This window comes from Schistocerca gregaria, chromosome 7 (assembly GCF_023897955.1).
Source record: "Schistocerca gregaria isolate iqSchGreg1 chromosome 7, iqSchGreg1.2, whole genome shotgun sequence".
NCBI classification, from domain to species: Eukaryota; Metazoa; Arthropoda; class Insecta; order Orthoptera; family Acrididae; genus Schistocerca; species Schistocerca gregaria.
In genome coordinates this window covers 437,676,088-437,703,563 of record NC_064926.1, presented here as the reverse complement: position 1 = coordinate 437,703,563, position 27,476 = coordinate 437,676,088, and the positions used below count along the sequence as shown (strand labels likewise).

The window sequence follows — 27,476 nt, the reverse complement described above, 5'->3', positions numbered from 1 at the left end:
ATAATTTGAGAATGTGGTGTACGGAACAACCACATGAAATTGTACAAAATGAGAGGGGCTCTCCAAGATTTGGTACGTTTTGTGTAGTTTCACGGAGAAAGGTGTATGGTCCATTTTTCTTTGCTGAAAACAGTGTTACAGGAAGCACATATTACGATCTGCTTGAGAACTTTCTTTTCTCACAGATGGAGACTGATTCGAACGACTTGATTTACTAACAGGATGGGGCACCCTCAAACTACCATCTGGAAGTGCGAGAATTTTTAAGTCAAAGAATTACTCAACGATGCACTGGATCAGATGGTTCAGCCTTACTTTACTAGCCTCCAGGGTCACCAACCGGACGTGACTATATGTGATTATTTCTTGTGGGGAAGGGGGGGGGGGGGGTTATAAAAGACACTGTTTATGTGCCTCTGTTATAAAAGAAAAAAGAATGAACTGAGACATCGCATAACAGCAGCTGTGGAAACTGTAACTCAAGACTTGCTCATTGCAGTGTGGGAACAATTTCAATACCCCATGGACATATGCCATGCATCTCAAGGTGGGCGTACTGAAAATCTATGACAAGGTATGAAAAACTTTCAAAAAACAAAATTCCTTGTATATGTTTATTAGTGTCAAATCGGATGATTGTTTTTGATACATCCTGTACTGTGGGGAAGAAATTTCTGAGAATGTACGTTAGGAACATAGTATTGTCTAGTACTCAAACATGGACTGTGGGAAAATCGAAACAGAAGAGAACCGAAACATTTGAGACGTGGTGGCACCGAAGAATGTTGAAATGTTGAAAATTAGGTGGATTGATGAGGTAAGGAATGGGGAGGTTCTCCATAGAATCGACGAGGAAAGCAATATATGGAAAATACTGACAATAAGATGTGATAGCAGCAGATCTGTTAAGACATCAGGAAATAACTTCGCATGGTAACAGACAAAGCAAATGAGGGTAAAAACTATAGAGGGAGACACAAATTACAATACATCTAACAGGTAATTGAGGACATATGTGGAATTGATACTCTGAGATAAAAAGATTGGAACAGGAGAGAAATTCGTCTCGGGCCGTATCAGACCAATCAGAAGCTTAATGACTCAAAAATAAAAAATGAACGTATAGAACTGGTCTCAAGCGTGGTGATGTAGACACTGACCAGCCTTAACATTATGACCATCCACCTAGTAGCTGGTATGTCCACCTTTAGCACGGATAACAGCGGCGACGTGTCATGGCATGGAAGCAATTAGGCCTTCTTAGGTCGCTGGAGGGTGCTGGCAACACATCTGCACACACAAGTCATCTAATTCACGTAATTTCCGGGAAAGCAGCGATGAGCTCCGAAGCCACGTTCAGTCACATCCCAGATGTGTTGGATCAGATTCAGATCTGGCGATCTGGGTGCCAGCGCATCAATTGGAACTCTCCACTGTGTTCCTCAAACCACTCCATCACACTCTTGGACTTGTGAGATGGAGCTATATCTTGTTGAAAAATGCCACTGCCGTTGGGAAACATGATCTTAATGAAGGGGTGTAAGTGGTATGCAACCAGTGCACGATACTCCTCGGCCATCATGGTGTCTCGCACGAGCTCCACTGGACCCACGTATGCTCACATGAATGTTCCCCGAAGCATATGGGAGCCGCCACCGGCTTGTTTCCGTCCTGCAGTACAGGTGTCAAAGAGTTGTTCCCTTGAAAGACGACGAATTTGCGCCCTGCCATCGGCAGGATTATGAAGAAGGTATCGGGGTACATCAGACCATGCATTGGTCCGCCACTGCGCAACGTCCAGTGCCGATAGTAACGTGCTCATTCCAGTCGCAGTTGCCGCTATCATGGTGCTAATATTGGCACGTTCATGGGTCGTGGTCTGCTGAGGCCCATTCGTTGGGAGTGTTGGGGGCACTGTGTGTTCAGACACACTTGTACTCTACCCAGCATTAAAGTCTGATGTTAGTTCCGCCACAGTTCGCGGTCTGCCCTGTTTTACCTGTCTGTCCAGCCTACGATCTCCGACAATGATTGGAAGAGAGCACAGGTAGTTCCAGTTTTCAAGAAGGGTCGTCGAGCAGATGCGCTAAACTATAGGACTATATCTCTGACATCGATCTGTTGTAGAATTTTAGAACATGTTTTTTGCTCGCGTATCATGTCATTTCTGGAAACCCAGAATCTACTCTGTAGGAATCAATATGGAATCCGGAAACAGCGATTGTGTGAGACCCAACTCGCTTTATTTGTTCATGAGACCCAGAAAATATTAGATACAGGCTCCCAGGTAGATGCCATTTTCCTTGACTTCCGGAAGGCGTTCGATGCAGTTCCGCACTGTCGCCTGATAAACAAAGTAAGAGCCTATGGAATATCAGACGAGCTGTGTGCCTGGATTGAAGAGTTTTTAGCAAACAGAACACAGCATGTTGTTATCAGTGGAGAGACGTCTACAGACGTTAAAGTAACCTCTGGCGTGCCACAGGGGAGTGTTGCGAGACCATTGCGTTTCGCAATATATAGTGTAGATAGTGTCGGAAGTTCCATGCGGCTTTTCGCAGATGATGCTGTAGGACACACCATTAGAAAATTGTAGCGAAATGCAGGAATATCAGCCGGCCGCGGTGGTCTCGCGGTTCTAGGCGCGCAGTCCGGAACCGTGCGCCTGCTACGGTCGCAGGTTCGAATCCTGCCTCGGGCATGGATGTGTGTGATGTCCTTAGGTTAGTTAGGTTTAAGTAGTTCTAAGTTCTAGGGGACTAATGACCACAGGAGTTGAGTCCCATAGTGCTCAGAGCCACTTTTTGGAGGAAGATCTGCAGCGGATAGGCACTTGGTGCAGGGAGTGGCAACTGACCCTTAACATAGACAAATATAATGTATTGCGAATACATAGAAAAAAGTATCCTTTATTGTGTGATTATATGATAGCGGAACAAAGACTTGTAGCAGTTACTTTTGAAAAATATCTGGGAGCATGCGTGTGGAAAGATTTGAAGTGGAATGATAATATAAAATTAATTGTTGGTAAGGCGGATGCCAGGTGGAGATTCACTGGGAGAGTCCTTAGAAAATGTAGTCCATCAACAAAGAAGGTGGCTTACAAAACACTCGTTCGACCTATACTTGAGTATTGCTCATCAGTGTGGGATCCGTACCAGGTCGGGTTGACAGAGGAGATAGAGAAGATCCAAAGAAGAGCGGTGCGTTTCATTATTTGGTTAGCGTGTTAGCGTTACGGAGATGTTTAGCAAACTCAAGTGGCAGACTCTGCCAGAGAGGCGCTCTGCATCGCGGTGTAGCTTGCTGTCCACGTTTCGAGAGGGTGCGTTTCTGGATGAGGTATCGAATATATTGCTTCACCCTACTTATACCTCCCGAGGAGATAACGAATGTAAAATTAGAGAGATTCGAGCGCGCACGGAGGTTTTCCCGCGAACCATACGCGACGGGAACAGGAAAGGGAGACAGTGGCACGTTAAGTGCCGTCTGCTACACACCGTTGGGTGGCTTGCGGAGTATAAATGTAGATGTAGATGTAGATCTGCAGTGAGGAGTGGCCGCCAACCCCACGACCTCCGGATTTGGTTTCTCGTAGGTTTTGTCACGTATTGAAGACACTCTCCACAACACTCCTCGAACACCCGACAAATCGTGCAGTTTCCGAAATGCTCGTGGCAAGCTTTCGGGCCATCACAATCTTTTCTCGGACAATCTTAGATAGATCTATACACGGACAACACGCTTAGTGACACTACATGCAACGTGCCTGTGTGTGAGTGACAGTAATTCCTCGACAGGCGACACTGTTATCGCCTGCACTGGTTTATATTGATAGCAGGTCGGTGATCGTAATGTTCTGGCTCTTCAATGTATATCATGGAAGTATCTACCAATCGAGTGTACGAATTCAGAGCAGTAAAATGAGTAGATGTGGTGACATAACAGAATGGCAGAGGCCGGCCGGAGTGGCCGAGCGGTTCTAGGCGCTACAGTCTGCAACCGTGCGAATGCCACGGTCGCAGGTTCGAATCCTATCTCGGGCATGGATGTGTGTGATGTCCTTAGGTTAGTTCAAGCGGACTGATGACCTTAGAAGTTAAGTCCCATAGTGCTCAGAGCCGTGAAAAAAGAATGGCGGAAAGGAGTTGTCACGTTTGGACATGTCAGTCGCCATATCGTGAATCAACCTATCCGGTTTGTTGCTGTGTCGACGAGGATTGCCCAACCTGTCTACCACGAATGGTGTAGGACTCGCCCAAAATGACACCAGCGGGGAAACGCCTTCTCTTCGTGAGCGCTAGGCTATTATAAGAAAAATGGCTCTGAGCACTATGGGACTCAACTGCTGTGGTCATTAGTCTCCTAGAACTTAGAACTACTTAAACCAAACTAACCTAAGGATATCACGCACATCCATGCCCGAGGCAGGATTCGAACCTGCGACCGTATCAGTCGCGCGGTTCCAGACTGACGCGCCTAGAACCGCTCGGCCAACGCGGCCGGCTGGCTATTATAAGAGGACGTGCTGAAAAGTAATGCTCCCGAATTTTTTTGTTCAGTTCTCAATATCTGTTGAGATAAGACATAGCATGCTTGTTACTCGCTCTACTTTCTCGCTTCACTGACGCCAGATGCAACCCTCTGCCACTAGAGGACTCCAAATTGTAGCGTGTAACACGATGGTCACGATGGTGTGTAGCGTAACGACGTCGGTGCGTGAGAAACAGAGTGGTGTGAGCCAGTTTCTAAAGGCGGAGCACCTTCTCCTTTTGCATGACAATGCCAGACCACACACGAGCTCTACAAGGCATGCAACAATCCAACGCTCTGGGTTTACTGTCGTCGATCATCCTCCAGAAATTCCCGACTTGACCCATTCCGAACACCCTCGAGAACTTTACTTCAATAATGATGAATCGGTGCAAGCAGAGGTGAGACTGTGGTTCTGTCAACAAAGTCACGCATTCGATAGTGACGGTATAAACAAACTTCTTCGCCAGGGTAACTATATTGAGAAATGTATACATGAAGAGTAAAGATGTAGCATGTTGATTTACTTAAAAAGCTTTAAGACTTTTCACATAAATTCGGAGGCTTTATTTTTCAGCACGCTCCCGTATACCGTCGTTCCGAATGGGGAGCCACCTCAGTATGGACTGTTGCCTGCCGACCTGCACGCTTCGAGCTTCCTCGTTGCTATCTCTTTACTTCACGCATGGCACTATAGTCTTCGTGCTCCTTTGGTGCACGGCAAATTGTTTACAATCATGTACGTGTGATTATATGGCCGCGCGGTTTAGGGCGCCATGTCACGGACTGCGCGGCCCGTCCCGCCGGAGTTTCAATTGCTCCCTCAAGCATGGGTGTGTGTGTGTGTGTTGTTCTTAGTATAAGTTATTTTAAGTTAGTTTAAGTAGTGTGTAAGTCTAGCTACCGATGGCCTAAGCACCTTGGTCCCTTAGAATTCACACACATTTGAACATTTTGTGATTATTCACAATGCAATTAAATTTGTTTAATGGAAGAGGCGTATCAGGAAGTAAAAGTCTCATCAAAACTTTGGGAAGGTTGTAGGCAAAGATAAGTATTCCATACGCACAATAAAGGGAATAAAGTACTTTCCGAGACTTTACTATTTCGGAAACACCTGGAAAAAGGCGAAGAAAATTTAATATTGTTTTGCAAGTAGGAGTCATTGCGTTAACTCGAAAGTGTGAGCAACTGCGTCTATTTGTCCCGAATTTTCGAGAACATAAAGGAAGTCACCCAATTTTTAGCATCTGAACACCAAAATGAATATTTATTTTTTCTTGAAAGATGCCCCTATCCACGATGCAAGCCATTAAAATTCTAATAACGTGAAGGAGCTTTTACTTATTGTGCGTATATACAGTATCATCATTATACACAGAGATCTGCATCTCTTTTTAATATGATGTGAAGAGGCAGGCCGGAATCTTCTGCGCTTGATCCAGCCACATGGTTGCAGTTCTTTCCCGTGCTCTGCCTTCAATTTTGCTTTGCAAGATTTTTTTTTCTAAATTACCCCCTTCTTCTTTCAAAATACACTCAAGAAACTGGAAGTATCTTTCGTTACGCGGGAAGATGAGCTTGTTATGATGCTAAATTCTTCTGTAGTGAAAGTACCGCTCTCCTTCCTGTCCATGGTACACGCAACATCTTCCGCCAGCACCACATCTCGAGGTCATCAGTTCGGGTCTTGTCGCTAGCTTTCACGGTCCAGGTATCTCAGCTGTACGAGAACACAGGAAACACCAGTGATTTCATCAAACTCATCTTCGTTGTTTTGGTTATTTCCAGGCTCTGCAAGATCTTAGTGAGTTTAACCATTTCTGCTCGGCCAAGGACGATTCCTCGTTTAATTTCTTTGTGACATTTTCCTGCGTCATTGATCAGAAATCCTAGATATACACAATCATTCACTACCTCCAGATTCTTTAAGTATCCTGAGAGCCTCCACATATGGATACGTCCATCGTGGAACTGTATGCAGAACCACGACTGGCTTGAAAAGATGTCGTGGTACAACGCCTGTGTGCAGTATTGCCGAAGGGCGCATAACTGCCATCGCACCTCTCCCTAACGCCACGTCAGGGGAAGCTGCAACAACGATTGCCGTGCTGATAGTCAGTGAAGATCCATACGCCGTCGCGCTGTCCATGTCGGTACTCGTCTTGCCGTAAAAAGACCCTTTTCTGACGTAATGTACGTGACGTAGCTGTACGATTCTACACGCCCGAGCAAACGATATATGTCCTCTCGGCCGCTAGTGGCGCTCATCCGCTGTCATGGTGAGAGGCGTTGAATATAGCTTTCCTGAACACGTCGATTCCATGTTCGCACCATAGTCATGGAATCCTGGCCAAAATGAACAGTAACACTGTAGAACGATAACCTATAGATTTGATAGGCCTCGATCTTACCGATGTCGATATCAGACATGGGAGTCCGTTTCCATTCTTATACGAGGAATTACACGATCGTCTCACGAACTACCAACATTGAAATGTTATCTCTGAATGAGAAACCCTCTACGTAATAATTCCTTATTTATGTAATGTCGATGAACTTACTCCTACCTTCTTTCATGCAGTTATATTGAAATGCTTATCATTTGTGTATTCAGGCTTATAGTATACTTCAGGTCATTTTGACGTTTCTTGTATGTCGCCTTTTTTGGTGTTGCATTTTTAATGGCCAGCAGTGCAGCATAATAGCCGAATGCTTTACCTTCAGTACTTCTGCTAGCACTTAGCTAGCTGTTTCTTCAACCAACCATAATTTCTTACCAACAGATAAATCTTAACGCCTTAATAAAATCTTACGACGTATCACCTCGTCAATGTCTGCGGACATTTTCAGTTTTACTCTTGGGACGGTAACCAAAAGGAGAACGCGCTTCATTGTCCCCTTTCTACTTTCTTTTCGTTGCGACATCGTAAGGAATAGCCAACAAGTTTATTCCTGACTATGATGAAGGATAACTCTCTTTTACGAGAACTCGTCTCTACTTTCTCCTAGACTGGTTTACAGAAGCAACGCTAAACCCGAGTCATGGCGGACGAATGAGTAATATTCTACTGCTTGCCAAACTGTTGGCCAGTTTTATTCTATGAGCTTAGATACAGGGTAAGTCAGGAGGAACGGAACGTGTTTTGAGGGGTGATAGTATTGGTAATTCTGAACAAAAAACTTCAAATGAAGAAACGCGCTTTTCTTAACCTTATCCGGCATACAGTTGTTTGAAAATCGTATCGTCAATGGGAATTTGGGAATTTGTGGTAGGGTCTCATGGAGACAAACTGCTGAGGTCATCGGTCCATAGGTTTACACACTACTTAATCTAACTTAAACTAACTTACGTTATGAACAACACACACACCCATGTCCGAAGGAGGACTCGAACCTCCGACGGACTGTGTCAAGGCGCCCCAAGAACGCGCGGCCCATATCGTCAGTCTCATGTCTTTCTTCGGCAGCACTCACATGCGAATACAGCCAAAGATACATTAGGCTGCGTGGTGTTGTCTTTACCGACCATTTCAGTGCGTGCGGTGCGATGTTATCTATGACCAGCTGATCGGTTCAGTTGTTTTAGATAACGTTTTAATGGAACACGGTATATTGATTTTCTGGAAAAGTATACTTGGTCGGTATTCCTTTGGCAACATGACGTAGTATGTACTTTCAGCTCGACGCAATTCCTGCACATTCCATACGCCAGTGACACTATACCTCACTGAAAAGTATCCTGGGCGTTGGATTGGTTGCCGTCTAGTCATTTCTTAGTCACCAAGTTCCCCCCGTCTTATTCAGTTAGATTACTTTTCTGGGTTTGGCTTAAAAACGAAGTCAACAAGCGCGGAGTGGACACAAAGGAGAAATATTTCACTCGTATTTTACATGCGTATGCTCAAGTACAGGACCGTAAGAATGAACTCAGATCAGCGCACAACGGCTTTCTGCAAGATCTGCAAAATGGTTTGCAGTTGACGGTGGAATTCATAACATCACAATGTTTCATTCTCTATCAAATGCACTTGTTATGTTCCCCATTGTTTTCGCTAGTTTTCTAGCAAACTGTTAAAAACAGGGCATATGTTGATCTGACGTTTTTTTTTATTCAGAATCACTAAATCCCCTCAAAGCATGAACCTCTCCTCCTGCTACAGCCAGTATATCGTAATTCAGATGAACTACAACGATTTGTAATATGTAAAGCGAATTCATGCCAATCGTAATGTTTTCCTTAGAGACCTTCCACAGAAATTGGAGTCTTGCTAGTTGTTTATGATTAGTTGACGTATTTCAAAAAGGGTAGCCGCAGCTCAGGTTCGAAACGTGATGTTCATAAGATATCAGAATATGGGCGGTACACACTTTCCATAACTTTCTACAATTCCATTGTGGTACGGCACTGTTTTATATTCATAAAATGTGTTTTTCGAAAAGCGCACAATCCAAATACGAAGTGAGGGAAATTTAGAAATGAATACAACTCTTTACACGGTCGTGTTGTATCGCTCTTTGTACCACGTGCGCAGTAGTTGTTAGTATGACGTGCAGGCTTTGCGCCGTTATTCACCGCTGTTGTTCAGTTTACAGCGAGCTAAGCAGAAATAGAACCTGCTTACGGTAGGCACTGCCGATCGACAATTTGTCTGGTTCACGGGGTATTCTTTCTGAAGGACGAAAAATGTGGCTGTCGTGATAAATTTGTGGGTGTCGGTGTTGCGTCTCAGTTACTCCTCCGTTACCAATGAAGGAGCTCCTTGCTACAGAGGCCAACGAACTTGTCTATGGCTAAGAATATCTCCGAAATGTCATTATTTCGTAGGCATGAAAATCAGACAATATACGAAGTAGAACCTCTGAGGTGCTGACTAAATGATTCTTGGAAGCTGATAGTGAATACTTTTTGGATGTGTCGTTTGGCGAATGCAAGGGGCCGAGTTGTAGTCAACCTCCAATAAACAGTTTTAAATTGTTCATGAAGTTTAATTTCATTGCATACTCCGCTGCATGGGGGCCCATTCTGTATTCTTGATCAGTATTGTTACATTGTACGTACAGGACATTCAATCATTGTTCGCTGTGACTCATGAGGGCTATGGTGAAAGTTACCCACGTTTTCGTGTAGGTTGAAAGTAGTGACTGGGATGAAACTGCTGCTACACTGGCTAGACAAAGTCACGATAGCACTAAAACCACATATCTTCTCGTTAGCTTACTGCAGATGTTACGAGTAAAATGAGTGTTGCAATTGAAAGTCCTGAAAAATGTGAACACTTTGTTTAAAAAAAGCTTGCAGTGCGAAAAAATCACAAATATCTTGTCATTCATGGCAAAATTTGTGGCTATACTGAACAATTGTATGACTGAAGTTATTCTACGTCGATGGGTGTCGCTTGTTGACAAATTGTGGAGCAGAAGGACTAGATGACGACAGAAGTCCAGCTATATTCAACCAACTGCTACAGTTGTTGAACTCCAAAACTCCTGTTCCCTAGATTTCCTTTGGCGATAGGTAAATGCCTACTGGTAATAAACTTGGCCGGTGACAAGACATACATTTTCTACAGTAATATGGAGGCAAAACTCCCGTCAGTAGAGTGGCCTTACAAACCAAAATAAGCACCCGAAGCACTCTCAACCAGAAGAGGCATGGCTACCGTTATTCACGACGCTAAAGCAATCTCGTTTGCAGGTTTTATGAAATATGGATAGACAGTCTATTCTGAAGCCTGCTGCAAGATATTAAGGAAACTGAGAATTGCCATTTAAAACAAGCGTCATAGTCTCGTGCTACCGGTGTTGAGATCTATTTTGCGCGAATATGCTTGGCCATACCTATGCCGACAACAGAAGAAATGTTGCGTCACTTCAAATGGGTCAGTTTTCGTAAGTCCTACGCCGTCTCAAACCTAGTTCCTGTGATTTGTAGGTAAAAAATGGCTTGCTTCCCGAAGATGCAACCCTGACGAGGATCTACAAGATGTTGCCATGAGCTATCTGCAATCTCGACGCCACAGGGGCTTTATCAACGCGTTAAAAATATGTAATAAATCTTCATCTACATCTTCGAACCTACACCACAGGCCACTTTACGGTGTGTGACGGAGGGTACCTCTGTACTACTATCATCTTACCCCTTATTTGTTCCCTTCGCTCACGGTTCGTATGAAATGCGATAGTCGATCAATATATGAAGATGGTATCTGTCCGAAAGAACAGATACCATCTTCATATACACTCCTGGAAATTGAAATAAGAACACCGTGAATTCATTGTCCCAGGAAGGGGAAACTTTATTGACACATTCCTGGGGTCAGATACATCACATGATCACACTGACAGAACCACAGGCACATAGACACAGGCAACAGAGCATGCACAATGTCGGTACTAGTACAGTGTATATCCACCTTTCGCAGCAATGCAGGCTGCTATTCTCCCATGGAGACGATCGTAGAGATGCTGGATGTAGTCCTGTGGAACGGCTTGCCATGCCATTTCCACCTGGCGCCTCAGTTGGACCAGCGTTCGTGCTGGACGTGCAGACCGCGTGAGACGACGCTTCATCCAGTCCCAAACATGCTCAATGGGGGACAGATCCAGAGATCTTGCTGGCCAGGGTAGTTGGCTTACACCTTCTAGAGCACGTTGGGTGGCACGGGATAGATGCGGACGTGCATTGTCCTGTTGGAACAGCAAGTTCCCTTGCCGGTCTAGGAATGGTAGAACGATGGGTTCGATGACGGTTTGGATGTACCGTGCACTATTCAGTGTCCCCTCGACGATCACCAGAGGTGTACGGCCAGTGTAGGAGATCGCTCCCCACACCATGATGCCGGGTGTTGGCCCTGTGTGCCTCGGTCGTATGCAGTCCTGATTGTGGCAATCACCTGCACGGCGCCAAACACGCATACGACCATCATTGGCACCAAGGCAGAAGCGACTGTCATCGCTGAAGACGACACGTCTCCATTCGTCCCTCCATTCACGCCTGTCGCGACACCACTGGAGGCGGGCTGCACGATGTTGGGGCGTGAGCGGAAGACGGCCTAACGGTGTGCGGGACCGTAGCCCAGCTTCATGGAGACGGTTGTGAATGGTCCTCGCCGATACCCCAGGAGCAACAGTGTCCCTAATTTGCTGGGAAGTGGTGGTGCGGTCCCCTACGGCACTGCGTAGGATCCTACGGTCTTGGCGTGCATCCGTGCGTCGCTGCGGTCCGGTCCCAAGTCGACGGGCACGTGCACCTTCCGCCGACCACTGGCGACAACATCGATGTACTGTGGAGACCTCACGCCCCACGGTTGAGCAATTCGACGGTACGTCCACCCGGCCTCCCGCATGCCCACTATACACCCTCGCTCAAAGTCCGTCAACTGCACATACGGTTCACGTCCACGCTGTCGCGGCATGCTACCAGTGTTAAAGACTGCGATGGAGCTCTGTATGCCACGGCAAACTGGCTGACACTGACGGCGGCGGTGCACAAATGCTGCGCAGCTAGCGCCATTCGACGGCCAACACCGCGGTTCCTGGTGTGTCCGCTTTGCCGTGCGTGTGATCATTGCTTGTACAGCCCTCTCACAGTGTCCGAAGCAAGTATGGTGGGTCTGACACACCGGTGTCAATATCTTCTTTTTTCCATTTCCAGGAGTGTAGTTATGGCTAATCGGCCATTGACCTTCTGCTTCTGTGCTGGATGCACACTCATTGCGCGAATTCTTACGGGACTCGGAGATCCCGAGTTTGAGTCCCGGTCGGGGCACACATTTTCAGCTGTCTCCGTGGATGTATATCAACGCCTGTAGACAGGTTAGGGACTTGATTTAATTATCATTTCAGTCGATAAATGTCCGTATGAGGTCTAATTTATCTGATTCTTTTTCCTAGTGGCTATTTAACAAGTTACATGTGGAAGAAAATAATTAATGTGGTTACAAGTCAAAAGCCTGAATACCCACTTTTTGCGAGGTGGACCTCTGTAAGACGTGTAGGAGGAGAGTTAGTAAGGTTATGGCAGGTACCAACAGAGATGTGGAGCCATGCCGACCGCACTACTGTGGCCAGCTGCTCTAGGTTTCTCGGATGAAGATCCGTGGCGCCTAAAGCCCGAGCGAGGTGCGCCCATAGATATTCGACTGGGCTTAAACTCGTAGAGTTTGGTGCCCAGGGAAGTACGGTAAAATAATGCTGGTGCTCTTACAACCACGCACGTACACTGCGTCCTTTATGAGACGTTGCATTGTCCTGTTGGTAGATGCCATCGTGCTGAGGAAAAAAACAAAGTACATGCAGGGGTAGACATGGTTCGCAAGGATAGATGCATTCTTGTGTTCATCCATTGTGTCTTCCAGAACGACGAGATCTCTCAGGGAATGCCATGGAAACATACCCCAGACCCTTCCGAAAATTGTTTCAGGGTGCTTGCTTTCAGACGTTTCACGCCGTATACGCAAATGACCATCTGTTCTTTGGAGGATAAAAAGTAATTCATCTGAAAGGCCATCTGTCGCCATTCAGTGGACGTCGAATTGCAACACTGGCCTACAAACTCCATTCTTCGTCGCAGATGAACAGCAGCCATCATGTGTTTATAAACCAGGCGCTAGCTGTGGAAGCCATACGCAGCAGCGTTCGCTGAACGGTCGTTGACGGGACGTTGTCAGTATCCGCTCGGTTTATCTGGTCGGTCAGTTGCTCAACAGTTGCACATCTGTTCGCCCGTACATATCTCTGCTGCCGTGTTCGCCTCTGTCATCTATGGGCTGTGTTGCACCGCAGTTGCCTCGGTTCAGGTTTTAGATAGCTCTGCTTTGCCATGCACTGTATACTTTAAACACAGCGGCGAGCCACTTCGGAAATGCTTTCACCCTTGGCCCGAAAACCAACGATCATGCTTATTGGACGCCAGATAAAACGCTCAATTTCCGCATTGCAACAACGACTGCACTATTTTCCGCGCCTCCCCTCCCACTTTATATATTCCCCCCCCCCCCCCCCCCCCCCTGTTGGTGGCTACCACGTGCCGCCTGTGAGTGGTTATTGCACGTTGTCGTGGAACATAGACGGTAAGTTTCCCAACCCTTGTTCGAATGTACACTCTCGGAATTTCAACAGCAACCTTCTCCCTTACGTACGATCCCTCTCTTGTAACGACTGCCATAGTAGTTTGTTGAGCATCCCCTTAACGCTCTCGCGCTGACTAAACAATCCCGTGGACAAATATGCTGCTGTTCGTTGGACCTTCTCTACCGCTTCTGTTAACACTACTTAGTAAATCTCCTTGACCGATGAACAGTACCCAAAAACTGGGCGACCAATTGTTTTGTAAGATACTTCTATCGCGAGTGAACTAAATTTCATTAACATTTTTCTAATAAATCTCAGCCTGGCATCTACTTTTCTTGCAGCGTGTTTTATGGGTCATTCCACTTAAGAAGACACCGGACTGTTACTATTATGTATTTTACTACTGTTACTGTTTACAGTGATTTTCAGTAATAGCGTAATCGAACTGTAAACGATGACTTCGCCTGTTGACGCGCCATATGTTATATTTATTTGGTTCAGTGCTAGCACCAATCTTCGTTTGCAGGTTATTCCTCATTTCGCTACAGTCTTCTGGTGATGTAACCTTCCTACAGATAACAGAATCCTCTGCAAAAAGCCTCATAGGGCTTCCGATGTTGTCAGCTAGCTCATTTCTTCTTCTTTTCGTTTCAGCCGTCTGAGGACCATGATAATACGTGCCAGCTTCGTTTCTTCTGGTGTTCCTCCTCGTACAATAGTCTTTCATTCTCATGCTTTAAAACCTATTAGGATGTTCTGTCCTTGATGATTTTGTTCTGGGTCTAGTTCTGTCCTCGAAATCTGTGAAGGCCTGATTTTTTAAATTTAAAACCAGGTCGGTTTATATCTCCGGTTGCTGTATTTCCCTTTCTTCCAGATCCCTTTGTAACTCTTGGATAAAGCGTACTTTGGCTCTCTTTCCCATCAAAAACTGTATTACAAGACGGCATGTGACTTGTGAGAGGTAACTTCCTCCTTTATACGCAAGCGCAGTTTGAATGCGTTGCGTTCATATGGAGTATTTTGAGTAGCGGAAGTATGCAGAGGTGTTCTAGTCCTATGTCAACGCGAATTGTCGAATTTTTAACTGCTCAACTATGGGACTTAACATCTGAGGTCATCAGTCCCCTAGATTTAGAACTACTTAAAGCTAACTAACCTAAGGACATCACACACATCCGTGCCCGAGGCAGGAATCGAACCTGCGAACGTAGCAGTCGCATGGTTATGTTCTGAAGCGCCTAGAACCGCTCGGCTTCAGCGGCCGGTTGTAACTGCTGAAAAAGTCACTCTTGTAGATATTCATCATCGTTTAATGGCTGTTTATGGTGATAACGATGTTGATAGAACCTGGGGTAGCCATAATTGTTAATGAAACTTACAGCGGACGTCCGATCACTGCCACAGACGATAAACATCGCAATCTCGTCGACTATTTGATTCAAAATGACCTGCGTTTCAATCGCAAACGAGATAGGAATAACTACGGTACGTGTCGGTTTCATTACTGAACAATTATGATGCAGAGTGAGTACCACACCGTCTCACAGAGGGAAAAGGCAGCATCAATTGGAATATTGCGAGGAACTTTTGCAGCGCTATCGTCTCCAAGGAAACGACTTCCTTTTCAATATCGTGACCGGGGACGAGTTATAGTTCCATCATTCCGACCGAGGAGAGAAAAGACAGAGCACTGCATATTGACATCCGCCTTCTCCTCTGGAGAAAACGTTCAAAACACAATCATCCGCAAAAAGAATTCAGTTGGCTGTGTTTTGGGATAGTCACAGAGTTTATGTGAATGATTATCTGGTACGAGCGGCAAAAGTAAATTCTTCTCAATACATAGAGAGTCTAAAACATCTCCGACGTCGAGTTGGTTGTGTTACAGGCAGCCCGGCACCAATGATTTTGTAACATGCAAATGCTCGTCCGAGCACCTAGCGCGCAACTGAACAGGCTATGCGAAACCTGAAGTTTGAACAGATTTCATACCATCCTTACCCCCCCCCCCCTCACCCCGGTCTTGCGTGTAGCGCTATTTATTTTTTACACTACTCAAGAGAGACCTCAAGGGTAAACATTACGTCTCGGACGATGCGGTGAAGACAGATGTCGAGTCCTGGACTCGAGAAAAGGCTGAAGAATTTTTCAGTGACGGAATGAAACAGCTTGTTACATGTTCGGAGAAATGCGTGCGTCTTAAGGTGCCTATGATGGGAAAAAAATTATGATTTAAGAAAGGTTAAGAAATGTACTTTAATGTCCTTTTTACCCAATCTTCCTAATTGTTGTTCGTTCGTGTTCTAAAATCATGTGAGAATTACCTTTCATCCTACTCTCATATTTGCTGTGTTAACTTCCCCTGGTCCAGTCTAAGGATGTGTCCGAAGAACACGTTCCTTTTACTGATGATATCCGTGATACTCTCTTAGTATACAGTTCTTGGTTCTCTCGTCTTCTAAATTGACCAACTTCTGTTCTTCGAGGTCCCAATATCCTCCTGAGAATATTTCGTTCCATCAGTTTTAGTCTCTTAAGTACTCCGGTTCTTACTAGGTTAAAGGTTTCTCCTGCGTGTATGTCTTAAGAGTCGATCACTGTGTGGCAATGTCCCAGTTTTGCATTGATCTAAATATTATTTTTATTGGAGATGTTCATAGTTTGTATTCTAAATTCATTTTGTTTATTCATGCTCCCAATGCTACCTTTTCTGTCAGCTCAGTTTCTACCCATTACAAGGTATTTTAAATTTCTCTACCTTCTGAATTTTTCCTCCTCCTTTTGTCATTCATCTAGGAGCTACCTTGATGTTTATCATATTCTACGTCTTCTCTACAGAGATCTGTAGTTCTGCTTTGGCCGCTTGGCTCTGTAGTTGCGTGGTTTGGTGAACCACATCTTCTAATGTTTCCGACAATGCGAATGCTAGACGATCTGCACGTATTCCTTTTTCTTGCTCCCCAGTCATATTCCACCCGCTCTTTCATTTCTCTTCACCACTCCCTGCTCACGTTATCAAGCACACAGTTAATGAGCAAATGGGAGAGTCTGTCTCCCTGTCTCTATTCTGGTTTTAATCTTGAGTGCTCTGTAAACTTTCCTCCGCACTTGCCCTTGGATGTTGTGTTACTTAAGGCGCAATAAAAATGTTCCATTCTTTCACGGAAATTTACCAGGCTTATTAAACCAATCTCGTGAGTGAGGTAGCTCATTTATATTTACTGGAACACTCTCGAGGGGAACACCAGAAGGTACCTTTACTTTTGGCTAATGGTTCAAATGGCTCTGAGCACTATGGGACTTAGCTTCTGAGGTCATCAGTCCCCTAGAACTTAGAACTACTTAAACCTAACTAACCTAAGGACATCATACTCATCCATGGCCGAGGCAGGATTCGAACCTGCGACCGTTGCGGTTCCAGATGTAGCGCCTAGAAGCGCTCGCCCACCTCGCCTTTACTTTTGCCAGTTTCGTTGCGTTAAGAGTAACGTATTGAATTCTGTCTCTCAGTCCTGTATCCATCGCAATATCTGGTTCGGTACTAGATAAGTTCTTATTTCGTTCACTAAACTGCAGTGTGAAGCAATGTCGAATGCCATCCGGAAGTCAAGAAAAACGGCATCAATCAGAGTCCCTCTGGCTACGGCGCTTTGGAGTTCTTGGATTCTCAGAGCCAGCTGCGGTTCTTAAATACTTAAATCTGAATGGTGAATTTTTAATATTTTTCCAGTCAATTTGGTTGCACCATTGCATGAAAGTCCGAAAGATCATGGCATCATACTTTTTAACAACACTGGCACTGCAGTATCCTACTTGTCCGCCAATACCAGACAGCGACTTCCAGTTAGTGTCTTCTGCTAACTAATGACATAATGAAATTTGGGTCTGCTCGTAAGTCGTGCACGCATAGCCAAAGCGGTTAAGGTGACCGCTCGATAAAGCGAGAAATCCGGGTGCGAGTCTCGGTGTGGCATACATTTTCATTGTCGTCATTCCCTTAAACAGCTCATGGTTGTCTACATTCGCAACTGCGAATATATTTCGTGTCTTTCATGACGGCTGTAGCCGCCGCAGTGTCTGCTCCTTCGAACATGGATCGTTCTTCTTAAAGTCACACGCACTGCAGTATCGTTCTTTTCGGATCGTTCTTGTCGCTGGCCGCAAAGTTTTTTGGCGGAGCAGCTGAGAGCCGGCGGGTCGCAGGGCCCTGGGCGCGCACCTGGCCCCCGGCCCCTGTGGCTGGTCTAGGGTTTCAGTAACAGATAGCGGATGATAGGGGCCAATCGGCCATCCGATCCGGGAACACGTGTTGGCCTCCACGTGCGTGCCGAGCCACTTGTTGCGAGGCGACGCGGCCCCTCTCGGGTTTCGCAGCTACTGTTGCTACATGCCACCCCACCCCAGCCGGCAAATGGGCGCCCCCTTTGTCTGCACCGTCACCAGCGTTACGTCAGCGGCGGGCTGTCGCCGTCAAACCGAAGGGCGGTGAGGGACGCGTTCCTCTTTGCAGTATTTCCCAGCTTACGTGATCAGTAGAGAACGGATATGTATGTAAATAAATACTTTTTCGCTTATAGTCGAAAGACTTTTTCACGTCAGGATACACATTTTTGTAATATTTTCTGCAAATAAATATTTTAAATAATTTTGCTTAAAACACTGTATTCGTCACTTTTCTTTGTTATAATTTTTAAATTCAACACAAAATCTCGTGCATTATCATATTATGAGAACGCAATTTGAATGAAATTCATTTGTGAACTTATTGCGTAGTGAGTGACATCCATGACACATGCTGCCTCGCTGTCTGAAAGGGGAATCCGTTATTTATGATGTGGACGGCTGATGCAATGTGTGCAAGTCTTCTGTAATTGTCCTCATCTTGTTTAAAGCAGAGCGTTCGTACAGTACGGTATCTCAAGTGAAGTGGTTGGTGATACAATGCTGAACGTTTACAAAACTACGTTCCTGAATACAATGGCATCTCCACTAGCGAAATAATAATTCTGTTCTGTCAAAAATGTGGGAAATCAGCAAATGCAGACTAGCGATCTTGGTCTGGCAGCATTTAGCAAGTAGTAAATATAGACTGTCCGCTTCACATATAACTTCTAGAGAAGCTCTTATATGTGAAGCAACTCCTTCTTCCAATTGCCCTGGTTTCAGAAAGTTCCGAATATTATGCATATTTATGCTACACTTTTTCTTTCCTGTGATATCCCTTTATATAAACTAAGAAATCAAGTGCTCAGAAATACCAGATGGAGCAATATTAAGAAAATTGCGTGTACTTGCCTGTTACGAAGAAATGCTAAGAAAAATCAGAGCAGCATGTGAAAATAAAGGAAAAATGGGTAAGCAGACTCCAGCGGCAGGAACGTGGGCAGTGTTCTTGCACGTGTGCTAGAAAATGATGAAAAAAGTTTCCAAGCGCTGTTTTCTATTGGCACATCATGAAATATAAGCATCGAATCATGTAACAGTGCACCTACTATTCAATGAATCTCTGCAGTTATTATAGCCGAATGGGTGAAATTTCATAGTGTTTTATGTACGGATTCTGCTTCATATATGAAGCTGGCAACCGAAGCCTTTCCTGTAAGATTGCCACGTTTCCTCCTAACCCAATGGACCGATTCCACCAAAAGTTAGTGCATATATCACTTACTGCCTGGAAAGAATCGCTGTGATGGATAGAACCACCCACCTATCAAAGGGCTGGGGGGTGCGGGTGAAAAAGCAGTGTACCCCACGACGCGAGAATACATGTAGTTTACTCATCCACTATTTCAGGATGACAACTCTTGGTGACTTGCAACAAACTTTACCCATAATGTTAAACCTCTGCGAAACTTTTTCTCGCTGACAACCCACAGAAATTGATGAAAGGAAAAAAGTTTCTCACTTATCACATTTTCGCTGTTCATTTAGTAAAATTGCTGCATGAAGCACGAAGTTCTAACTTTACAACTAAGTGTATGCACGGACGAATTTTGCAGTCAGTATTCACATGTATGTCTGCAATGTACCTACAAAATTACATTGTTATACGTGTCATAATTCAGGAGATATGATGTCATATACTGAGATGCATAAAGGACTGCTGCATCATGCATGACGTTTTAATTTATTTATTCTTTACTACTGATTCTATTCGCTACACATTTCTAAGTCACTTTCCACATATACCTCTGGATGTGCCTACAAAATTATGTCATAGTGAAGCACATAATTCAAGAGATACAACGTCATAAACGTTGAGCCGCTTGAAAATGAAACTGTACGGCCAACTTCGCTAGAGATACAGAGGAAATAGTGTACAAATATGCGAGAAATACATTCAGTAAAAGTGAAATATATCTGACATGATTTGACATGTCAGTATGTGGTCAAAGCCACGGGGAAGAAACTCTTCCTAAACCTTTGGAACGATTTCAACCAAATTTGGTACACATATTACTCACGATCTGGAAAGAAATACTATGGGAGTAAAAACCACTGGCCTCCTTTGTTTCACGAAGTATTCGATACGTTTTCCTTTTTCTACTTCAACGTGCGACAACTTATCAGTCACTGTCTTTCGGGTATATATTATGTTATGTTCTGGACACGAGTAAATAAATAAAAACTGTCCCCAGAGTCTTTTCAATCTGAGTTTGTCTCTCTTGGAGATGTTCTACGTCTAATTACAATGAGCAACTAAGGCTGGTAAACTTTCATACGTCATGTTTATTTCAGCCAAATCGTTACTGACCTGATGTACGTCGTCAAAGATCTTTTTATCCCTTTCCTCTTCTGGTCCTATCATTCCTATATGAACACGATAGCCCTAGATACTATCCTCGTAATTATGATGTACTATCGCCACGAATCCCAATAAATTATCTTTACAATCTGTTCCCTATCGATGTTAACACACACTTAACTGCGGAAATTCACATTGTTCTAACTACTTAGAGCTTATTACAAAAATCTTGCCTTGAATTAATTACCAGTCTAAATTACTGCACAACTACTCATCAAGATGAAGATACTAAGGAAAAGGCAGGTTTTAAAGTCCCAGCGTATTTACCTTTCGTAATCGTGAGCAATTTCTCCAGCAGTACTTCAGTAATCACATAAACTTTTACTGATAAAATATTCGCTGAGTGAAGTTATGTTGAAATCATGTATTAATACAAGAGCATGAAACAAAAAGAAATAAAGATTAATTACTATAAAATTTACAATACACACAATTAAAAAATTACACTTCGCTAATTCTTCGTGATTTTACAACTAACAAAGTCTTTAAAAACGATAGTTACCAACTATGTGGTTTGTTGTTTTAATCCTGGTTGTCCTGTATTAATTGTAGATTTCAATCGTCTTGTAGACCAGGCTGAACTCCGTATTCTTCTGCGTCGATTTACTGAATTCTTCCTCCTCTCTGCAGGGGGTCGAATTCCGTTTTTTCTGCGCTGGTAAAATTAGGAGCAAAGTCTTCTCCGTCGTCTTATTGGATTTTCAAGATATTTTCTGTAGTTTAGATCTGGACTCCAATTATCCCTGCTGTGTAGCCACACGGCGGCATGCCCCTTTGTATTTAATATGGTGTTCTCCTGGCTATTTATTATTCATGGTCGTGTAAAAATTTCTATGTGCTTACGTGGTTTCTTTCTGTGAAGTTCTAACAGTAAACTTTATTATGAAGCATACATTGACGTATCTCAGGGGAGTATAAGAAGACACACTATTCAGGATCCAGGTTAAATACAGTTTACTTTTATCGTGAACTATACTTTACTTCTCTGATAGAAATTAATCACAGATAAAAAACGTCTTACATTATCTGGTTTTATAGTGTTGGGCCTAGCAAGCTGAAATGTACTTTTTTGCATTTTAAAAATACTTCTTCGTACCAAAAACGATTTCAGTACTTGCTTTCTACAGCTACCAGAGATACTAAGCCGATTATTGAACAATGGACTATCGCTGCGCTGCACTACGAAGCGATTTAACAGTTATCTATTCTCGGTACTGTTTCAACATGAATCGTTCAAGGTTAATTATATAGATTTTTTACAAAACTAGTTTTTAATAAAAGAATCTCTTCCTTAGTTAACGTTTCCTCATATTATGAATTCATAACATTGGTAGGGTATTTTTCAGAAATTAAAGTTCGTCGATCCTTTGGATCTCACATATTGTCTCAACTCAAGATACGTATTACTCACACAAGCTAACACTGAGCCAAAATGAACGCTCAGCGAGGAAACAAGATGAGGAAACCAACATGAGCTAAAAGAATAGCTTAAACATAGTGAAGACCAGACACTATTGTCTCTGTTGCTAATTAATACAAACAAACGAATTCTAATGTAGAGTATTCTTATTCCTTTACTCTCTTAGGTTTTATATTGTATGCCCTTTTTCATAGCTAATACTTAAATATTTCAATTAAACTAATTGAAGATTACTTTTTATTAAAATTATGGCTTACGACCGATAAAGCGAGGCTACACTACTGACCCCAAACATCACCATTTTCGTCATGAGTGATGACAGACGAGAGCTGACTGGGGAGCAGGATGGAGGTCTGTTGCATTTTATGATGAAAGCTGGCTCTGCCTCGATGCCAGTGACGGCCGTGTGTTGTTTTGGATTTACACCAGGAGTTCTGCTCTGGACTGCGATTTCGTTTGACAACCGAAACGCTATCATGATTATTCTACGCACCCTGACTGCAAATTTATACGTCAATCTGGTGATTATACCTGTTGTGCTGCCATTCATGAACAAATTTCAGGGGGCGTCTCCTAACGTGATAACGCTCTACCAAAAACCGCTGTTGTAACCCAACATGCTCAACAGAGTCTCGACATGTTGCTTCGGCCTGCTAGGTCACCAGATCTGTCTCTAATCGAGCACGTATCGGACATCATCGGACGATAACTCCAACGTCGTCCACAAACAGCATTAATCGCCCCTATATGCACTGACGAAGTGCAACAGGCATGAAACTCCATTCCAAAAATCGATATCAGGCATCAGTGCAATACAATTCATGCACGTTTGCGTTCAGCATTCTGACGGTTACACTTGATACTGACGTATTTACCCCTTCACTTTTCCAATGGCTTATTTCGCGCTTACATTAACTCGTGATCTTGGAACGCTGATCACTTAAACTGCATTCCCGAAATTTCATTATCTACATTAATTATTTTTTAGTGTTGTGACCTTTTTGCCGCCAGTGTGTAATATTGCCATGTATCAAGTTTAAGGAGCTAACAATAATTATTTAAAAATGATAAAACAAATAATTAAAAGAAGCCAAACAATTTAAACTTAAGATTGGAATAATGATAGACCGAGCACTGATGGCGTAGCCACTGGACTGCGGCATGGGTAGGTACTGGTTGAACACCACCACCAGAGGATACCTCGCACTTCGTGACATGTCGCGTCAAAAAAAAGGATGACAAACTACTGTGCCAGTCAGATAATCTAATAGCACTATTTGACAGCCAAAGAAGCTCCTGATATAAAATCACAACATTTTCATTATTTCATAATTTATTGTTTATAAGACGTAGCTTATCCATTAGTTATATTTGGTTCCCTTGTTCTGACAAACCTAAGAATAGTCAGTGTGAATTGAAATTGATAGTCTAACACAATTCTTCTGATTCTAGGAGAAGTATAGTGTTCTGCCAGGTTTCAGAAAATATCGAGGAGAGTCTCTATGACAGAACTTGGACTGAAATGTCATAGCACTAATCAATCTTACAACTCCAAAAAACTATGGATTCGACACTATTATTGATGGTTTTCGATTATTTTTATGTTATCTCTGAAATTCTACCATCTCATTCCTGTGTATATCATTCACAACAGAATTTGAAAGTTGTGTGCATGTAACTGCTAATTCCCGGTAGGAATCATTAAAGGGAGGGTGGCCAAGGTCGCTTAAAACGAAATATCAGCGTTTTCCTCTAAAAAATGTATTTTGTCGTAAAGGCATAGTAAAAGGACTATTGGAATACAGTAGTCAAACTAAGTGAACAACCACTTGATCTGAGAGTCAAACATAGACCCCTCAAAAATAATAAAAATTACTTCACTCGAGAAATATTACCGTGTTGATTGTGCAGATAAGCAACCCTCATCATCATAGTTCTGAGCGAACACAGAAGGAATTTCCTTGCAGTGAAGTGACGTTGTATGACAAGTAATCTAGAATAAGCCCAAACCAATTCATGGTCAAATTAACTCACCACGACTCTGTTAGAAATGTGAACCTTCAGACGCCAGTAATGCGCCGTTAGAGCTAGGTGTGCACAGATTTCTGTGTGATGTACCACATATGCTGATTGCACACTGTGTACCGTGTCCAACCGTCGCAATTTCTTGTCAGTAAGTGCCGCAAGCGTTCCGGTCCAATTTTCTTTACTCTGTGGACGGAAGTCGCGCAAAGTCCCGTCCTACGAGCATATCATGTACCAAAGCTTCGTATATATTACAAGCTTTGCAAAGATATTGATCCATTCGGCGACAGTCGATCTCAGCAGGCAGGGGATGAGAAAGATGTACTTATACGTGATTTATCTTAATTAAAGGCGTAAACGGATACGGTTGAAAGTAAATTATACTAGAAGTAAAAAAAAGGTCTCGTTAAACATGCGTTCTAAAACACATACCTTAAAAGCTATGAACACGTCTTCGTCTTCTATACCGTGAAACAAATCTCTTTTACTGAAAGCTCTCTGCTTCCCATATTTCATGAGGCAGCAGTATGGACCAAAACAGGAAAAACATCTCCAACAAACATGGGCTCTAAAGTGCGTAACTTAAGAGCTGTGAGCAGTTGTTCATCTTCGCTGCTCTGAGACACCTATGTTCTGCTGAACAAGTGCTATTATCTCTTAAAATATGCGCTTCAGAGCCTATAATTGCTGGTCATCACCTTTATTTTCTTTTTTTAAAAACTAAAATACCTTGCAGGAGATGAGATTTGCTTCATCATATCGAAGAAAAGGAAGCATTCATGGTCATAAGGTAGGCCTTTTAGAGCTCATGTTTATTGAGACTTTCTTGTTCTAGTGTCGTTACTTTCAACTGTACCAGCTTACGCCATTAATTATGATGCACTCTAGGTGTTTATGCAGCAACCCGGCAAACAATCTTCTGCTGAACGACCAACGTTACGAAAGAAATGTTACGCAGTGTTGGGCCATTTTCAAATTTATGTATACATGTAGACTGAAGCGACGAATGAATATTCGTATCAAGGCCGGGATTCGAACCTGGATCTCGTGCTCACTCGGCAGATACATCAACTGCTAGACCATCTTGGCACAGCGGCTTTGCACAACGGACTAGTTTATCACCCGTCCCTCTAAAACTTGCTATTCATGCCTCAGCGCACTCTGTACTCTCCCTAAACTCGAACGATCCTTCTTGAGACCCAGGCATAAATGCTTTAATTAAAATAAAGATACCTGTTTAGGAGAAATACCAAGTCGACCGAGGCGTGAATGGGAACTTGTATTGAAGAGCGGGTCGTGCAATGGTAGACCATGTAGTTGTTCAGAGCCACTGTCCAAGGCTGGCGTATTGGTTAGCGCAACAACGAATGGAAGTAGTTAATACAGCCAAATGGTTAACAGACATACGATCCCAATATAAGAGTAAAATAGTGTGGTAGTGAAAGTACGGGCAAAAGATAGAATATATGTTAACAATGAAGTCTAAGTATTAGGTAAAGAGATTTTGTATTTAGGAGAGTTGAAAACGATTACTGAGTGGATAAATGAGATAAACAAAAGAGTAGTAGTGCTCTGAATCGTTTTGATCAGCTATACACGGTTTTCAAAACTTACTTCCCTTGTGCCTGTGTTTATAACCAGGTTTTAATTAATGGCAGGAAAACATGGATTTTTAATGCGTAAATGATTCAAGAACTGAGGGTTACCATGTGATCAAGTGATTCATATTCAGAGTTTCTGGGAGAGACAGGAAGACTAAATCTTAATAGCAATGAAAATGAAATGGATGTTGGTCAAATATGTAGGTACACAGACAAAGAAATTTCATTGCTGCATTCAAGGAGATACTTAAAAACAAACGTCGACTTCCTGGATGGGGAAAATCAACTCCGATGAACCAAGGTGGGATACACAACGTCTGACCCATGTTAAATACTTGTCGGCGAGCCTGCGAGTCTGGAGGAAGAGGCCTTGGTAATCCATACCTCTTGAGCGCCAATGACGAAGTGCATTCTTGAGTGCTATCGCCTCCTGACCATCTCCCACCTTGAATGTTTGGGACAACCAATCAGGATCCAGTATAGCATTCCACGGTACTCAAGCCTATACTGTCATTTTATATTAACTGGAAAAGTAATTGCCAACGGCCTTATTGCAGTGGTAACAGGTTCAAATCAGATCACCGAAGTTAAGAGCCGTCGCGCTTGGCTAGCACTTGGGTGATGACAGACCGTGTCTGCCGAGTGCTGTTGGCAAGCAAGGTACACTCATCCCTTGTGAGGGCAATTGAACAGCCACTTATATGAAAAATAGCGTCTCCAGTCACGAAAACTAACAACGGCCGGGAGAGCGGTGTGCTAATCGCATTCCGCTTTATATCTGTATCCACTGACACTTATCGTCTGAGGATGACATGGCAGTCGGTCGGTGCTGTTGGGTCTTCCAAGACCTGTTCAGGTGAAGCTCCAGAGAAAAGGTAATTAATACTTCAAGATGACGTAGTGGGAGACTGACTCTCTTTGCCTATATCTCTTGAACTGCCGTCCGGAGTGGCCGAATGGTTCTAGGCGCTTCAGTCTGGAACCGCGCGACCGCTACGGTCGCAGGTTCGAATCCTGCTTCGGGCATGGATGTACGTAGTGTCCTTAGGTTAGTTAGTTTTAAGTAGTTCTAAGTTCAAGGGGACTGATGACCTCAGCTGTTAAGTCTCATAGTGCTCAGAGCCATTTGAACCTTTTTTTTGTATTGAACTGAGGAAGTAAGTATAATATTAAATGGGAAATACAAAATTTAAATGCAGGGTTGTGATTCGTTGGGTCACTTCCTGGTGGACTCAGGAATTTTAATAGGCACACGAAGACGCCCAAACCGTTGGGATCCAACTCTAGTGACATTGACGAGCGAGACTGGCACGTCCCCCGTGCAAACTCCCTCGTGGCCTATTTCACCTGTCCATTGACGAAAAGTTTTTGGAATTTTTGAAATCCTCATCCAGCTTGCAGATACATTCTACCTTTGTATCTGCTTTCACCTCGTCTTTGAGTGTAGCCACAACACCTGACATTAAATTTGTTGTTCCCTGGGATATCTGTTCTGTTTCATTATTCATGAGATTAGAGAAGCTGTCAGACATATACACGACAGTAGAGTCTGTGAGACGAGGTGTGGCCACGAAATTTTAATTATCACTTCGAAAAAATCAAATTACGGCCATGAAAATTGGTGACTATGTTACTCTTCCTCTACATATTCGCCGTTCAGTGCAACACATTTTCCAACGATGGATGACGTGGCGGAGAACGTGGTTGTAGGTGTGTGCATTTTCGCTGTTCACAGAACAGTCCACCTTGAAACCACCTTGTCGTCATTCTGGAAACGCCTGTCTCGCACCGAGCGGGGTGGCGCAGTGATTAGCACACTGGACTCGCATTCGGGAGGACGACGGTTCAATCCCGCGTCCGGCCATCCTGATTTAGGTTTTCCGTGATTTCCCTACATCGCTCCAGGCAAATGACGGGATGGTTCCTTTGAAAGGGCACAGCCGACTTCCTTCATCGTCCTTTCCTAATCCGATAATACCCATAGCCTCGCTGTCCGGTCTCCTCCCCCACAACA

General features: G+C 43.7%; 1 protein-coding gene across 1 annotated transcript in view; it reads left to right on the top strand.

Moving 5' to 3' along the window:
* The window catches only part of LOC126282418 (A disintegrin and metalloproteinase with thrombospondin motifs 7-like), a 488,845-nt gene that overhangs the window by 95,526 nt on the left and 365,843 nt on the right, over positions 1-27,476 (top strand). The gene's annotated exons all lie outside the window — the stretch shown is intronic.